This window comes from Gorilla gorilla, chromosome 11 (genome assembly GCF_029281585.2).
Source record: "Gorilla gorilla gorilla isolate KB3781 chromosome 11, NHGRI_mGorGor1-v2.1_pri, whole genome shotgun sequence".
NCBI lineage: Eukaryota > Metazoa > Chordata > Mammalia > Primates > Hominidae > Gorilla > Gorilla gorilla.
This window is the reverse complement of record NC_073235.2, coordinates 102,338,084-102,355,599: the sequence shown is the minus strand read 5'-3', so window position 1 is coordinate 102,355,599 and position 17,516 is coordinate 102,338,084. Positions and strand designations below refer to the sequence as shown.

Below are 17,516 nucleotides of genomic sequence, written 5' to 3'. Positions count from 1 at the left end.
AGCAAATATTAAATGCCACAAAGTTGTCTCAGTATCGCTAACATAATTAAGGTCTTTGAGAAATACAAGTAAGAATTTAAAGAGTAGAGTAAAGAAACAGACTAAAGTAAGCACAAATGTTTCCTTACAGTCAAGGGATTTGTATAGCCCTGTAGGAGACACCTCCAGAGAAAGTAACAGTTCTCAACTGATCAGCTGAGGTATGTATGTCATTTATGGCAAGTCATTGCCGTTGCAATTCTTTCTCACAGGTCCCCTTGATATTACTGTAATACCTGTTTTCTGTCTCCATCCCCTCTGTCTTCTTCTAGGAGACTGATTTTGTAAATCACTACTTTTCTAACAACACTGGCACAGATGGCCAAGCATTCTCCCTTTTCTCAGAGCTGGTTTTCCATCCTGGAAAGACGTCTTACATATACAAAGTTACTCTAATCAGTTGTGTGAGTTTTCTCTTCTCTAACTGATAGGGTTCTGCACAGGGATTATATTAATGCTTACAGTGTCCAAAAGGCTATAGCTCACCTCTGGACTCTTGAGAGTTCTCAAGGGATCCTGCTGAGCTCTCAGACCTTTTTAATGCTATTCAATATAATAGAAAAGTTGCAAAATTGGAAGGAATCTGAGAAAGGCTAATTTACAATGGAAAGGACAGCATTAAAAGGCACAAACTCCAATATCTACAGGGGCCAGGTGTATATTATAAACAGTAAAATTGGCCACAAATAAGCAATAGGGAATGTAAACACTGGCAAACTAGAGAGATGTCATATTTGAAGAAGGCAGTCACTATTCACTGCTAGCCAGTTGTAAAATGAAGGCAACATTTTGCCAAACCTTCAAACTTGTTAAGAGATTTCTCGACACAAATCAGATACAGATTTTTATGTTTCATTTGCCAACTTGTAAATGTTGACAACTAATTAAATTTGCTTGTAAAACACCATATTAAATTAAATGCACACATAGGCCATATTTGGCCTAGGGGCCACAAATGTGCAGCTTCTCTACTGAAAGGTGAAATGGGTGGATACAGGAAGGCAGGAGATGGGGGAAAAAAATAGACAAGACAAAAAAGACCGGGCACAGTGGCTCACACCTGTAATCTTAGCACTTTGGGAGGCCGAGGCAGGTGGATCACTTGAGGTCAGGAGTTCGAGACCAGCCTGGCCAACATGGTGAAACCCTGTCTCTACTAAAAATACAAAAATTAGCCAGACATGGTGGTGGGCACCTGTAATCCCAGCTACTCGGGAGGCTGAGGCAGGAGAATCACTTGAACCCGGGAGGCGGAGGTTGCAGTGAGCCGAAATTGCGCCACTGCACTCCATCCTGGGCAACACCGTAAGAGTCTGTCTTTAAAAAAAAAAAAAAAAGGGGGGGGCGAGCAGCAAAAGCCCTTAAATGTGGCTTTCTGTGAGCAGTTGAGAGGGAAAAGAGTGGGGAAATGATTTTAAGAAGTTCTGTGAGATTTTAATTGGATCCCATTTGATGTTCTTTAAGAGATTGAAAAGTTTTAGTTTTAAAAAATTATTCTTGGTTTTGAATAGGTATTTTTTTGTGTTTTGATAAGCTTGTTTGCCAAAACTGGGCCTTGAGAGGAACAGGCTTCATATGAGGTATGCCACTCTAGCATGTAATTTGGCCCCCAAAGTGCTTGATAAAATAAAAATTAGAGAATAGAGCCATTTGGGGATTTGAAAGCTTATTCTTTGGCTAGTTTCACCAGCTAAGCAACACCATGTACCCTGTTCCTGTGGTATATAATTTATTAGACACCTACTTCCTCAAAATGCAAATCACTACATGTCAAGACCTTATAGATTATCTTTACCACTCAATGAATCCTCAAATGCAATAATTAGCTAAAAATACTTGCATATATTGTACTTTACTCAATGTTAAAGGGTAGAAAAAATTGAATCAATTCAAAATACAGCAAATCCTTAACAAAATATTAACAAGCTGATATGGTTTGGCTCTGTGTCCTCACCTAAATCTCATCTCAAGTTGTAATCCCCACATGTCAAGGGAAGGATGTGATTGGATCACAGGGGCGGTTTCCCCCGTGGTGTTCTTGTGATAGTGAGTGAGTTCTCACGAGATCTGATGGTTTTATAAGTGTTTGACAGTTCTTCCTTCACACACTTCTCTCACTTCTGCTGCCTTGTGAAGCAGGTGGCTGCTTCCCCTTCTGCCATGATTATAAGTTTCCTGAGCCCTCTGCAGCCATGCAGAACTATGAGTCAGTTAAACCTCTTTCCTTTATAAATTACCCAGTCTTGTGTATTTATTTATAGCAGTGCAAGAATGGACTAATACACAAGCCAAATCCAGCAACATAAGAATTATACACCATAAAAATGTGGGATTATCCCAGGAATGCAAAGTTGGTTTTTAATTTCCAAAAATCTATTAACATTATATACCATATCAATATAATAAAAAACAAAAATGACATAATCATCTTAATGGGCACAGAAAAAGCATTTGACAAAATCTAACACTCGTGATTAAAAACACTCAACAAACTAAGAGTTGAAGGGAACTTCCTCAGCCTAATAAAGGGCATTATGAAAAACCCAACTAACGTACTTAACGATAAATGACTGAATGTTTTCCCCCTAAGAATAGGAAAAAAATAAAGATGTTTACTCTTGCTACTTCTAATCAATATCATCCTGGAAGTTCTACCCAAGGCAATTAGGCAAGAAAAAGAAATAAAAGCTGTGTAGATTGGGAAGGAAGAAGTAAAACCATGCAGATGACATGATCTTGAATATAGAAAATCCTAAGGAATCCACTAAAAAATTATTATAAATAATACACAAGTTCAGCAGGATGCAAAATCAATACAACAGTCATGTTTGTATATGCTAGCAATAAAAATACAACAATTCCATTTACATTAGCATCAAAAGATACTTAGGAATAAATTTAAAGAAATGCAAAATTATATAGTGAAAGCTACAAAACATTATTCAAAGAAATTTGAAAAGACCTCCCATGTTAAATGGGAGGAAATGGAAAGATCTCCCATATTCATGGATCAGAAGACTTATTGTTAAGATGACAATTCTTTTCAAATTGATCTACAGATTCAATGCCATTTGTATCACAATTCCAGCTGCCTCTTTTGCAAAAATGTTTAAGCTGATCCTAAGATGTTTATGGAAATGCAAGGGACCCAGAATAGCCAAAACAATCTTGAAAAAAGTGATCAAAGTTGGAGGGCTCACATTTCCCCATTTCAGTACTTACTACAGAGCTACAATAATCAAGACAGTGCATATTGGTATGAGGATAGGCATGTAAAACAGTAAAATAGGATCGAGAGTCTAGAAATAGAACCTAAATTTACAGTCAAATGTTTTTCAACAAAAGTGCCAAGATAATTCAATGGGGAAAAAAAGCCTTTTAACAAGTGGTACAGGGTCAAATGGATAGACACATGCAAAAAAAGGAGTTGGATCCCTTCTTTAAGCATTCAAAACTCAAAAGGGGGTGTAGAACTAAATATATGAGCTAAAACTATAAAATGTTTAGAAGAAAAAAATAGAAGTAAACCTTCATGACTTTAGCTTAGCCAAAGCCTTCTCGTATATTGCACCAAAAGCAGAAGATTAAAAAAAAAAAAAAAAGAGGCAAATCGCACTTTTATCTAATTAGAAAAAGTTTAGTGCTTCAAAGAACACCAATAGAAAATGAAAAGACAGCCCACAGAATGAGAGAAAATGTTTGGAAATAACATATTGGTTGTGTTAGTCCATTTTATATTGCTGTAAAGGAATACCAGAGATTGAGTAATTTATAAACAAAGGAGGAGGTTTATTTGGCTCACAGTTCTGCAGGCTATAAAAGAAGCATGGCACCATCATCTGCTTTTGGTGAGGCCTCAGGAAGATTTTACCCATGGCAGAAGAGAAAAGGAGCTGGCATGTCACATGGCAAGAGAGGTAGCAAGAGAGAAGGGAAGAGGTGCTAGGCTCTTTTTAACAAGATCTCATGTGAGCCTACAACCACTGATTACCATAGGGAGGGCACCAAGCTATTGGCTAGAGATTTGCCCCCATGACCCAAACACCTTCCATTAGGTCCCCCCTCCAGCATCGGGGAACACATCTCAACATGAGATTTGGAGGGGACAAACATCCAAACTATACCATTGGTTGAAGGATTTATATCCAAAGTATAAAAACCACTCTTACTACTCAGTAATAAAAAGACAACCCAATTTTTTAAATGGGTAAAGGATCTGAATAGACATTTCACAGAAGATATACAAATAAACAATAAGCACATGAGAAGACGCTCAACACCATTAGCCACTAGGGAAATGCAAATGAAAACCATAAGAGATACCACGTTATATCTACCGGGATGGTCATAGTAAAAAGACAGATAATAAAAAATGTCAACAAAAGTTGGGTATTCATGCATTGCTCATAAGAATGGTGTAGTGGCTTTAGAAAGCAGTTTGATAGTTTTCAAAATGTTAAATGTAGATTTATCATGTGACCCAGCAATTCTACTCTTTGGTATATATTCAACAGAAATGAAAACATACAACCACACAGCAACTTGTTCATAAATGTTTATAGCAGTACTATTTATAATAGCCAAAAAGTAAAAACAACACAAATGTGTATTAACTGATAAATGAATAAAAAATGTCATATATTCATACAATATATTGATATTATTGAATAATAAAATATTAATCAATAATAACAGAAAGGAATTAGTCCGGGCACAGTGGCTCACGCCTATAATACCAACACTTTGGGAGGCTGAGGGAGGAGGATTGCTTGAGCCCAGGAGTTCAAGACCAGCCTGGGCAACATAGTGAGACACTGCCTCTATTTTTTTTAAGTAATTAAATACTGATCCAAGCTACAACATGGATGAACTATGAAAACATGCTAAGTGAAGGAAGCTAGTCGCAAAAGACTACATATTTTATGAGTCCATTTATATAAGTGCTCTAAAAATTGAGTATCTATAGATTCAGAAGTTAGATTAGTGATTACATAGGGATGGGGAGAAGAGGAACTAATTAAAACCTGGTCATTAAGTCCACTCAAGGGGAGAAGAATTAGCCTCTACCTTTTGAAGAGGCTCTACCTCTTGAGGGGAAGAGTACCAAACTCTTGTAGACATATTTTAAAACAACCATACCCAAGCTCACTCTAGACCCATCAGAATTCAGAGAACTTTGAATTTAAGCACAAGGTGAATAAAAAGAAATAAGGTACGGCCATTCACAGTGGCTCACGCCTGTAATCCCAGCACTTCGGGAGGCCGAGGTGAGTGGATCACGAGGTCAGGAGTTCGAGACCAGCCTGACCGACATGGTGAAACCCCATGTCTCTACTAAAAATACAAAAAAAAAAATTAGCCGGATGTGGTGGTGCGCTTCTGTAATCCTAGCTACTTGGGAGGCTGAGGCAGGAGAATAGCTTGAACCCAGGAGGCAGAGGTTGCAGTGAGCTGAGATCACGCCATTGCACTCCAGTCTGGGCGACAAGAGAGAGACTGTCTCAAAAAAAAAAAAAAAAAAAAAAAAGGTAGACTTAGCTAAGACTAGATTATTGTCAAGTCCAACAGAGCTTAAAGGTTAAAAAAATGATTGTATGAGACTAAACATAACCTTTATCTTGAAAAACCTGGGGAGCCACTGAATAATTTTAAATAGGGAAACTCATTATCAGATCTGCACTTTAGAAAGATCACTGTTACAGCAGTATGGAGAAGAAATTGAAGGAGGCAGAAATGCAGTCAAGGGAAGCCAGTTGGACTGCTACTTCAGTACTCCATATATGTCTGTTATCTATTGTCACAATAATGCTGTATATTTAACAAACCAATCTCAAATTCAGTGGCATAAAACAATAGTATTTATCATTGCTCATGAACCTATTAGTCAGCTGGGCAGTTCTGCTGATCTGGCCCAGTATCAACTGATCTTGGCTAATCCCTTTATTCAGCTGACAGAGTGGCTAGGGGCTGGCTTATTTATTATAGCTTCACTTGCATGTCTGGTGACTGGCTAGCTATTAGCTAAGGCAACAAAGGTAACTAGACTATGTATCACTTATTATCCAGAAGAGTAGTCTGGGCTTATTTTCATGATGGCAGTGCCTAGGAGAATGAGCAACAGAGAAGCCAAGACTTAGAACTTGCATGTTATCCAGCTGCTGCATTCTATTAACCAGAGCAAGAAATAAGGCCAGCTCAATTCACGGAGTGAAGAAATAGATTCCGCCTCTTAATGGGAGAAGCTGCAAAGTCACATTGCATAGGACATGGATATAGAAAGGGTTGAAGAATTGTAGCCATTTTTAGAATCTGCCACAGTCCACTCTCTGGCCACAATTATTCACATCCCTCCTTATGATCCCTCTTCCTACTCCAAAATATGATATCATGGCACTTGAGAAAACAGCAGAAGCAGGAAGGTCACTGTCATCTTCCCCCTCATTTTTCTTTCCTGGAGCAACCATAAAACTTAATTTCCTGACCTTCCCCTGAAGTAGATCATATGACTCTCTTGTCAGAGGTTCCTTTCCTATTTTCGGAGGAAAGGAACATCCTTATCTCTGAAGGCACGGGGTCACAGAGAAGGATCTGAACAAACAAGCCTTGCTAAGTTCCCCCCAGTTTATTACTGTTAGGTCACATCACCTTTGTCCATACTTCTCAGCTATCCACTTCTTCATCAAACATAGCATAAAAATATACAAACTTCCCTGTTTATTTGAGTCTACATTTCTGAAAGCTCCTGTGTCATGTTAAACTTATATTAAAGAAATTTGTATGCTTTTCTCCTATTGATCTTTCTTTTGTTATAGGGGCCTCAGTCATGAATCTGGTGATTGATGAGAAAATAAATGTCTTTTCCCATACACTCACATACAAATACATTCACTTCTACCGCAAGACACCCTAATTCTCGTCCAGTCATGGTTTCATACTTCAGAATTTCATGTTCTGTATCAGGTACCAATGTGGCAGCACCTCCTGATATGCAAATCTATAAAGTGAAAAAGGTTACCTGTCCCTCATACACTCAATATTTAGTGGTGAAATAAGGAGTGGAAAATCACATAAATACTTCCATTCAAAAAGAGAAAAGTTAGCACACTTCAGTCCTTGGTTCCGAGCAGTTTTGAAATTCCTCTAGACACATGTTATCAGATCCCTCTATTCCTGGGAAAGGGAATATTCCTTGATTGGGGCCCAGCTTAGGTCTCTGGGAGTGGCTCTGTATTCCATTGTGTCCTGTGAGTTTTGGCTCTAGATTCTGAGCAATATATTATGAGACACCTTTTCTTCTCCATCGTCCTTTGGATACATCTTAAGTAGCTCATGTTGGCAGCTGACTAACTTTCTTAACCTGCTTTCTGCCAATGGCAAATTAGGGATCCAGAGGTCTTTTTGCGTATTCGAATACTCTCAGTCCTTTTAAGGGCATGCTAATAGCTTTTTTACCTATAAAATTTACTTAAAAATTGTGTGTGCTATGTATTTGATTACAGTCTATGTCATGCTCCAAAGCTCACAATCGTAATTGTTTTTTTGGTTTTGGGGTTTTCTTTTTTTGAGACAGGGTCTCACTTTTTTGCCAAGGCTGGAGTGCAGTGGCACAATCACGGCTTACTGCAGCTTTGACCTGTGAGGCTCAAGCAATCCTCCCACCTCAGCCTCCCAAACAGCTAGGACCACAGGCATGCACCACGCTCAGCTAAATTTTTTAAATTTTTTTGTAGAGACAGAGTCTCCCTCTGTTGCCCGGGCTGGTCTCAAACTCCTGGGCTCAGGTGACCCTCCCACCTTAGCCTCCCAATGTGCTGGGATTACAGGCATGAGCCACTGTGCCCAGCCTCCATAATTGTTTTTAAGACATGCCTCTCACCAGACATGGTGGTGTGTGCCTATAGTCCCAGCTGCTCTGGATGCTGAGGCAGGAGGATCACTTGAGTTCAAGAGTTCTGGACTGTAATGTGCTATGTCAATTTTGTGTCTGCACTAACTTCAGCATCAATATGGTAACCTCCAAGGAGCAAAGGACCACCAGGTTGCCTAAGGAGGGGTAAACCAATCCAGGTCAGAAACAGCAGGTCACAACTCCGGTGCTGATCAGTAACGGGATTGCACCTGTGAATAGCTGCTGCATTCCAGCTTGGGCAACATAGTGAGATCCCATCTCTTAAACAAATAATAATAATAAAGCATACTTCTGTATATAGAGATTTTTACTTTGGGAAAAGGTTTCTGTGAGACCATGACCCTAAAATTCCAAAACCCCTCTGCCCTGCTGATAAGGTCTAATAGTTATACTTTAGTTCTTTCAAAATTGGAGAGACTGGAGATAGAAAGTTTTATTTTCCAACATAAGAAGTCCTGGGCCCTTAATACTCCCTTTATATTTGGTTTGACTACTGGCCATTTTTAACTCTTGTCTCTTTCTTTCTGTATCTTTTCATACACAACTAGGAGCTGATACCATCAGCATTCTTACTGAAGAACTCCTTAGTGAAATAGGGAAGTTCATAAAATGCTTGTGAGAAGATGGAATAAATAGGAATTTCTATATTCCTCCTGATAAGTACAACTAAAAACCCTGGACATTATTTATAAAACAAACTGAAGAAGACTCTGAAAGATAGAGAGGAGAAAGCAGACCACCTAGGGACCTCAGGACTCAAGGAACAAAATGGTAGTGATACCTTGGGTATTCTTTTTGCGTCATATATTGCAGAATTGGAGCTGAAGAAGCCAGCAACTCAGAAATGCCACGAGGCATAGACCAAAAACAGAAAGAAAAAGAAAATCCTCAAAAAGAGCTTGTAAGCCAGGCGCAGTGGCTCACTCGTGTAATCCCAGCACTTTGGGATGCTGAGGTGGGCAGATTGCTTGAGCTCAGGAGTTCAAGACCATCCTGGGCAACATTGTGAAATCATGTCTCTACCAAAAAAATTAAAAAATTAGTTGGGCATGGTGGCATACGTCTGTGGTCCCAGCTACTCGGGAGGCTGAGGTGGGCCTGGGGGGTGGAGGTAGCAGTGAGCTGAGATCGTGCCACTGCACTCTAGCCTGGGTGACAGAGTGAAACTCCATCTATAAAAAGGAACTAGGAAAGCCGGAAGCATTGGCTCACTCCTGTAATCCCAGCATTTTGGGAGGTTGAGGCAGGGGGATTTACATTAGGGCTCACTGTTTGTATTAGGTTGGTGCCATTAAAAATGGCAAAGACCGCAATTACTTTTGCACCATCTAATATTTACATTCTATGGATTTTGACAAATGTGTACTGCCATGAATCCACCATTACAGTATCATACTGAATAGTTTCACTGCACTAAATATCCCCTGTGTTCCACCTAGTCATTGCTCCCCTGGAGACCTCTGATCTTTTCACTGTCTCCATAGTTTACTTTCTCCAGGATGTCACACAGATAGAATTAGGTAGTAACCAGCCTTTTCAGATTGGCTTCTTTCACTTAGCAATATGCATTTAAGTTTCCTTCATACCTTTTTGGCATGACAGCTCATTTTTTTATTGCTGAATAATATTCCATTGAATTTATGAATCAGAGTTAATGTATTCTTTCACTTATTGGAGGATATCTTGGTTGCCTCCAAGTTTTCAGCAATTATGAATAAAGCTGTTATAAGCATTTGTGTGCAGGCTTTTGTTTGGACATAAGTTTTTAGGTCGTCTGGGTAAATACCAAAAAGTGCAACTGCTGGATTGAATGGTAAAAGTATGTTTAGTTTTCTAAAAAACTTAAACTATCTTCCAAAGTGGCTATACCATTTTGCATTCTCACCATCACTAAATGAAAGACTCTGTTGCTCTACATCCTTACCAACATTTGGTGTTGTGAATGTTTTGGATTTGGGCCATTCTAATAGGTGTGTGATAATAACTCATCGTTTCATTTTGTAATTCCCTGATGATGTATAATGTTGAGTGTCTTTTTATATGCTTATTTCCATGTGAATATTTTCTTTGGTGAGGTGTCTGCTTAGATCTTTGGTTTATTTGTTAATTGGGCTGTTTGTTTTCTCACTGCTTAGCTTTTAAGAGTTCTTTAATCATTTTGGATATCAGGCCTTTGTCAGACATATGTTTTGTAAATTTTTTTTCTAATCTGTAACTTGTCTTCTCTCTCTCTATCTCTATCTCTCTCTGTCTCTATGACTAGGTCTCACTTTGTTGCCCAGGCTGGTCTTGAACTGGGCCCAGGCAATCCTCCCACCTCAGCCCCCCAAAGTGCTGGTACAAGCGTGAGCCACCATGCTCAGCCTTTTTTATTCTCTTAACAGTGAATTTCACAAAGCAGAAGTTTTCATTATAAGGAAGTCCAACTATCAGTGTTTTCTCTTATGGATTGTGCTTTAAGTATTGTATCCAAAAAGACATCACCAAACCCAAGGTCACCTAGATTTTTCCCTGTTTTCTACTGGAACTTTTATAGCTTTTCATTTTACATTTAGATCTGTGATACATTTTGAGTTAGTTTTTATGAAAGATGTAAAATTTGTGTCTACATTTATTTTTTATTTTGCATGTGGATGGACAGTTGTTTCAGCACCATTTGTTGAACTATCTTTGCTCCATTGTATTGCCCTTGCTCCTTTGTCAAAGATTCGTTGACTATATTTGAGTGGGTCTATTTCTGGGCTTTCTATTCTGTTTCATTGATCTAGTCAGTAGTCTTTTAATAATTTTGATCCTCCCAAAGTGCTGGGATTACAGGCGTGAGCCACCGTGCCCAGCCAAGTTTCCCTATTTATGAATGAATTCAACATATAATTTGGTGGTGGTGCAAAGTAATGTTTCAAGATCTCAAACTCTCTAAACCTATTAACCTAAATAGTTACTTTCTCTTGCCAGTTTAAAGAGGTGCCCTTTCCTCTTCTACTGTATAAATTACCAAGACCCATCTTTCTCCTCATCTGCAACAGCCATCTTGCCAAGAGAACCTCTGCTGCCCAAGGAGCTCTCCCAGGAGGTTCTGTCATATTACCAGAGGGTCTGATGCTACTAGAAGATAAACAGCCCCTTCTCAGACTGCCAAAATTGGGAGAGATGTGCTTCCAAAATGAAAATTGGAATTTATTTATTCTTAGAAACAATGTTAAAAGATAGGTACTTAGTACATCATGTATTAAATGGCTTCTTTATGGTCTACTCTAGGAAAATAAGACTGTTTATGGCATTTTTATTACAAGTTCTAAACAAACTTCTCTTTGGAAAAATCTTGCAAATTAACTTGGGGGCTTCCTATATGTACTGGTTACCAAGGAGTGGGGAACAGTTCACCTCAGCAAGAAGGAATATTTTATTGCTGACATTGTTTAGAATTGATATCACATGATGATTATCATTGAAAAGCAGATCTATTTTTAGTCTGTTTTACTATTGTTTTTAAATTTTCTCCCACATAAGGCATCTTTGGTTGCCTGCTCCCAAGAGCTGATGGTTTTACTCTCCCCACGGCCCCACTACTTTGTACACCACTGCTTATATGTGCATTAGAAGCTGGGAAGTGGAAATTAGAGTTCTGTTGTAAAAAAATAAAATAGGCCGGGCGTGGTGGCTCACGCCTGTAATCCCAGCACTTTGGGAGGACGAGGCGGGCAGATCACGAGGTCAGGAGATGGAGACTATCCTGGCTAACACAGTGAAACCCCGTCTCTACTAAATATACAAGAAATTAGCTGGGCATGGTGGCGGGCGCCTATAGTCCCAGCTACTCAGGAGGCTGAGGCAGGAGAATGGCGTGAACCCAGGAGGCAGAGCTTGCAGTGAGCCAAGACCGCACCACTGCACTCCAGCCTGGGCAAGAGAGCGAGACTCTGTCTCAAAAAAATAAAAAAATAGTAAAAATAAAAATAAGATAAAATAAAATGAAGAATTTGGAAGGATAAAAGCCTGGCATGAATCTCTGTTCTCCATTTTACCAACAAGACAATTCAGGGCTAGTAACATCCTTTCTGAGCCCCAGCTTTCCCTTCACTAAAATAGAGTTAAATATCTATTTTTGTGAGCATTAAGTAATGTGATTTAAAGCATCTGACACTTAGCATATACTCTTAACTAAAATTGATTTTCTCCTGTAGTAAACATTTTCATATTTTCTGGTAGCTCAGGATGTTTTGAATATATTTGCTATGTTTAGGGAATTTCCAATCTTAATGTAAGTGGTGCTTCCCCAAGGTAAGCTCTGAAAATTTTTCCAGACTCTCAAAGCTAGGGCCAGCACGCCTGCAGAAGACTGATTTGGAAGTTAGCAGCTTGAGAAAGGAAAGATTCTGCTTTGAAAACAATTTGCTGATAAAGGCATATGACATTTGGGATGGCAGTGCTTGCAAGGCCACAACTAGTGCAGTAGTGGCCTTACTGGGCAGTGGGAGTGGCAGCAGTTACATTTAGTGTTTGGTAGGGCATTAATAAGTTGTGGCGGTGACTTTGTCATTGGACCAGTTTTATGGGATAGTTTTAAGCATTGTTCCTGGAAGCCTAATTCCATACCTGTTCTTCTAGCCTCCCATTGATTCTCTGAGTCCTCCCATCTCCTTTTAACAAATTCTTTTCTGCTCACTCAGCCAGAATTAGCTTCTGTAACTTACAACTGTGAGTCCTGACTGAAAACATATTTCTTCCTTTGAAGAATTGTTACCTGTAACAGGCTAAGAAGAATATTAAGGTAGAGGGAGTAATGATATAATTTATAATCAATGTAAACAAAGGTGCATAATGCTGGAAAACAAACTGGAAAAGTTTAGTGAACTATTATTGAGCAGAAATTGAAGAATGTATCTTTTAAGGAAATTATACATAATATGGGGATATTTTTGCCAAGTTTCTCTATTACTGTTGGAAATAGTTGGAGACCTTAGACTTTTTTTGTCCTCCAAAAGAAATTATCTTAAAACCAGTTTATACAAATACAAATGTATACAAATTTTCAATCCCTAGATATTGATTCTTTTGTTTCTGGGTTTTTGTTTTTTTTTTTTTTTTTTTATGCACCCTCTCTTGTCTGTCACCCAGGCTGGAGTGCAGTGGTGCAATCTCAGCTCACTGCAACCTCCGCCTCTCGGGTTCATGCAATCCTCGTGCCTCAGGCTCCTGAGTAGCTGAGATTACAGGAATGCACCACCACCCCCAGCTAATTTTTGTATTTTTAGTAGAGATGGGGTTTCACCATATGGGCCAAGCTGATCTTAAACTCCTGGCCTCAAGTGATCCGCCTACCTCAGCCGCCCAAAGTGCTGGGATTAAGACATGAGCCACTGTGGCAGCGGGCCAATATTGATTCTTTATAGCAGTCCCAAGTGAGTTTATCAAGTCAAAGCCAGAATCAAAATGAATCAGGCATTATATAGCATATTAAATTTCTAGAGCTCAGCTCAGCTCCCCTAATCTCTTAGCAGCAACAAGCAGAGTGGCAGCTCTCTCTCATTGCAGTAGGGAAATAACAAAGCGAGAGTAAAACTGCTGTTGCAAAATGAAGCACATCACCACATTTCCATCTAATGTGTTATACTTCATGAGTCTCCCAGGAGCCAGAAAAACACAACAAAGTCTTTAAAAGTGAATCCAGATGTCGGCCATCACCATAGCAGTGCTTTAATTATCAAAAAACAAATAACTCCTTAGGTACAGTCTAAGCAGGTGTTTGTTCACAGAAAACAGAATAGCTGAAGAAACAGCTGTGGCATTATATCTGCTTCAAGACTAGAGAAGAAAATTACAATCTAAATGACAGAGAGACTACCCAGGGAGAGCATAGAAAAATCACAATTATTAGAATTTTGCAAGTATTAACCTATATGACATAATGACTGATTAATATTAATTACTCCATTTTACAGATGGTAAAACTAAGTGCCTTGTATTATAGTCATGCCTCATTCAAAACCTGTCAGTCTTTGATAAGTTCACTACATGATGAATTTATTTTACAAGATCCTTTATGCATATCATATAGCATGGGCTTGTTTTTAAAATATATATATATTTTTTAACAAATAATTTTTGTTTTATGAAACTTAGAAAATAAAAATTAGCAAAAAGGAAACCTTTACACCATCTCTAATAACTGCTAACTTTTTAGATGAGAGGATTTTACATCTGGATCTATGGTTAGGCTTCACAGGATCTGTGAACCTCTGAACTAACTAAAAAATGACAGTATGTTTTTTCCTGGGGTGAGACTGTATATACCTTTCATCAGGTTCTCAAGGGTCTATCATAAAAATTAATAACTCTCCATTCTCTAGATTTTATATGTTTGACTAGAAGACCAAAGATTCATTACAGCTTATTAGTCGCAGCTTGAGAAGGAAGGTGGCCTTTGTCTAAATGTTAAATGGGCCCAAATAAATAGTAATCTCTAAAATTTGGCTTAGCTTTTGTACAGCAATCTTTCAAAATTACTGAATATTAGGAAAATATTTCCTTTCTTCTTTAAGATTTGTACTTTTTGTTTCTGTGCATGTTTTTGTATGTGCAATCTCACAATTACCTGATGGACAAGAAGAATAAACAGATGCTTTTACAGCTCGCATTGGCGGGAAGATCTGGCACAAATGAAGTATCTATAAGGAGCAGCAGAGTCAAGGTGGTGATCCTGTGGATGAATAACTGAAACCTGATATACTTGACAGCAGAAAATATAAAGCAAATTGAAAAGGAGAGAGTGTGGAGATAAATAAGAAAATGAAAGAACTGATGAAGTCACTTGGATTAAAAAACCTGGGAGTAAGGGCTTTGTTTATGATTGAACTTAAGAGAGAATTGAGGGACCACCTACCTTTGATGTTAACAAGAAAGTAAAGAGGAAACATATTTAGAGATACCCTTTGGTGAAAAACAGAGATGGATGTGTCATTTGAAATGCATCACATTATTTATTCAACAAACTCTTAGTGAGAACTTACTGTGTATGAAAGACTGGACTGAAACATACATAAGAAATAATTTTTGGCCCAAGGAATTTATAGTATAATTGAGGAAACAAATACAAATCACTTCTGCAAAGTAGCAGAGACACAGATGAGGAATTGTAATGTTTGTAAAATCAAAGTGGTGGGAGTAGTCAAAAAAGTGTTTATAGAATGGTATTCAAAATGGGCCTGAAGGCAGAAATCAGATTGGTTGTCACCTGGAAAACAAGGAGAGAAAGGACAAGGCAGGAGAAGAGAACAAGTACAAAGGCATGTGGGGGTAGGAAGGCATGGCATGGGTAGAAAATGCCAGTTAAATTGACATTGTGGGAAAATAACGAGTTTAGTGTGTGTGGGCATAGCAAATAATGACTCTGGTTTTGGCAAAACCCCAGGGGAAAGAAAATGAGATCCTGAACTATGGCAGTAACAGAGGGGAGAGGGAAAAGAGGATTAACTAGAGAAATATTTAGAAACTAAGAATCTCAGGATTTAGTACTTCTTGGGGAAGCCATCGTGAATGCTGGCTCTGAAGCTGCATTATCAACAAACAAAAATATTGATACCTTAAAGTTAAAGTCCCACCCTCCTTTTAGAGACTGTAAGACATAGTTCTATCTTGTCTCACATCTCTACCTCTGTTAATCTCCATTTGGGCCAAGCATCCTCAACATGCCTATTCTCATATTCCTCCAATTACAACCTCCAGGGTCTTCATGTTGCAGAACTCACGGAGTTGGATTCTAAGTGAATTGTAAATCGGGTACAAGGTGCATAATGCCCTATTTACCTTTTCCTTAGCTTCCGAATTCTTTCATCATGATCTCCAAAATGCCACCCAGCATGTCTAACTCTGCGATCAACAAAACACCGTATGACCTCAACCTCTTTCCTGAGGTTCCTTGCATTAATGGAAGTTGCCCTGAGCTCTGATGTCCTTGCTTCTCTTGCAGCCCTCCCACGTTGAAGCTGTTTTTTCCTTCACCTTTTTTTTAAGTATTTTAAAATTTATTTTCATGCCTTTAACACCTTATGAATTTGTGTGAATCATTCAAGATTACATCTGCCATCCTTTCAAACTAGCTATGAGATATTTGATTCTCCTTGACAAACTGTTCATTCTACACAACTGGCAATCTCCACAGTTCATTCTCTCAATTGGGTTGATTCCAACCTCCTCAGAAAAGGGTATCAATGGAATAAGGGTTTTTAATTTTTAACTTTTTTTTCTTTTTTTTTGAGACAGAGTCTCACTCTGTCACCCAGACTGGAGTGCAATGGCTTGATGTTGGTTTACTGCAACCTCCACCTCCCAGGTTCAAGTGATTCTCCTGCCTCAGCCTCCCGAGTAGCTGGGATTACAGGCACCCACCACTATACCTAGCTAATTTTTGTATTTTTAGTAGAGATGGGGTTTCACCATGTTGGCCAGGCTGGTCTTGAACTCCTGACCTCAGGTGATCCACATGCCTCAGCCTCCCAAAGTGCTGGGATTACAGGTGTGAGCCAACACGCCTGGCCCAATTTTTTATTTTTTATTATACTTTAAGTTCTGGGATACATGTGCAGAACGTGCAGGTCTGTTACCTAGGTATACACATACCATTGTGGTTTGCTGCACCCATCAACCCGTCATCTACAGTAGCTATTTCTCCTAATGCTAGCCCTCCTCTAGTCCCCCAACCCCCAACAGGCCCTGGTGTGTGATGGTCCCCTCCGTGTCCATGTGTTCTCATTGTTCAACTCCCACTTATGAGTGAGAACATGCAGTGTTTGGTTTTCTATTCCTGTGTCAGTTTGTGAGAATGATGGTTTCCAGCTTCATCCATGTCCTTGCAAAGGACATGAACTCTTCCTTTGTTATGGCTGCATAGTATTCCATGGTGTATATGTGCCACATTTTCTTTATTCAGTCTATCATTGATGGGCATTTGCCAAGTCTTTGCTATTGTAAACAGTGCTGCAATAAACATACTTGTACATGTGTCATAGTAGAATGATTTATAATCCTTTGGGTATATACCCAGTAATGGGATTGCTGGGTCAAATGGAATTTCTGGTTCTAGATCCTTGAGGAATCACCACACTGTCTTCCACAATGGTTGAACTAATTTACACTCCCACCAACAGTGTAAAAGCATTCCTGTTTGTCCACATCCTCTCCAACATCTGTTGTTTCCTGACTTTTTAATGATTGCCATTCTAACTGGCATGAGATGGTATCTCATTGTGGTTTTGATTTGCATTTCTCTAATGACCAGTGATGATGAGCTTTCTTTCATAAGTTTGTTGGCCACATAAATATTTTCTTTTGACAACTGTCTGTTCATATCCTTTGCCCACTTTTTGATGGGGTTTTTTCTTGTAAATTTGTTTAAGTTCCTTGTAGATTCTGGATATTAGCCCTTTGTCAGGTAGATACATTGCAAAAATTTTCTTCCATTCTGTAGGTTGCCTGTTCACTCTGATGATAGTTTCTTTTGCTGTGCAGAAGCTCTTTAGTTTAATTAGATCCCATTTGTCAGTTTTGGCTTTTGTTGCCATTGCTTTTG

The 17,516-nt window shown here is 38.9% G+C and overlaps 1 long non-coding RNA gene across 1 annotated transcript in view; it reads left to right on the top strand.

Moving 5' to 3' along the window:
- The window catches only part of LOC109026024 (uncharacterized), a 32,399-nt gene that overhangs the window by 1,975 nt on the left and 12,908 nt on the right, over window positions 1–17,516 (top strand). Inside the window, exon 2 of the long non-coding RNA XR_002005033.4 lies at window positions 131–200. This is a non-coding gene — a long non-coding RNA (uncharacterized lncRNA). The remainder of the gene's footprint in view (window positions 1–130; window positions 201–17,516) is intronic.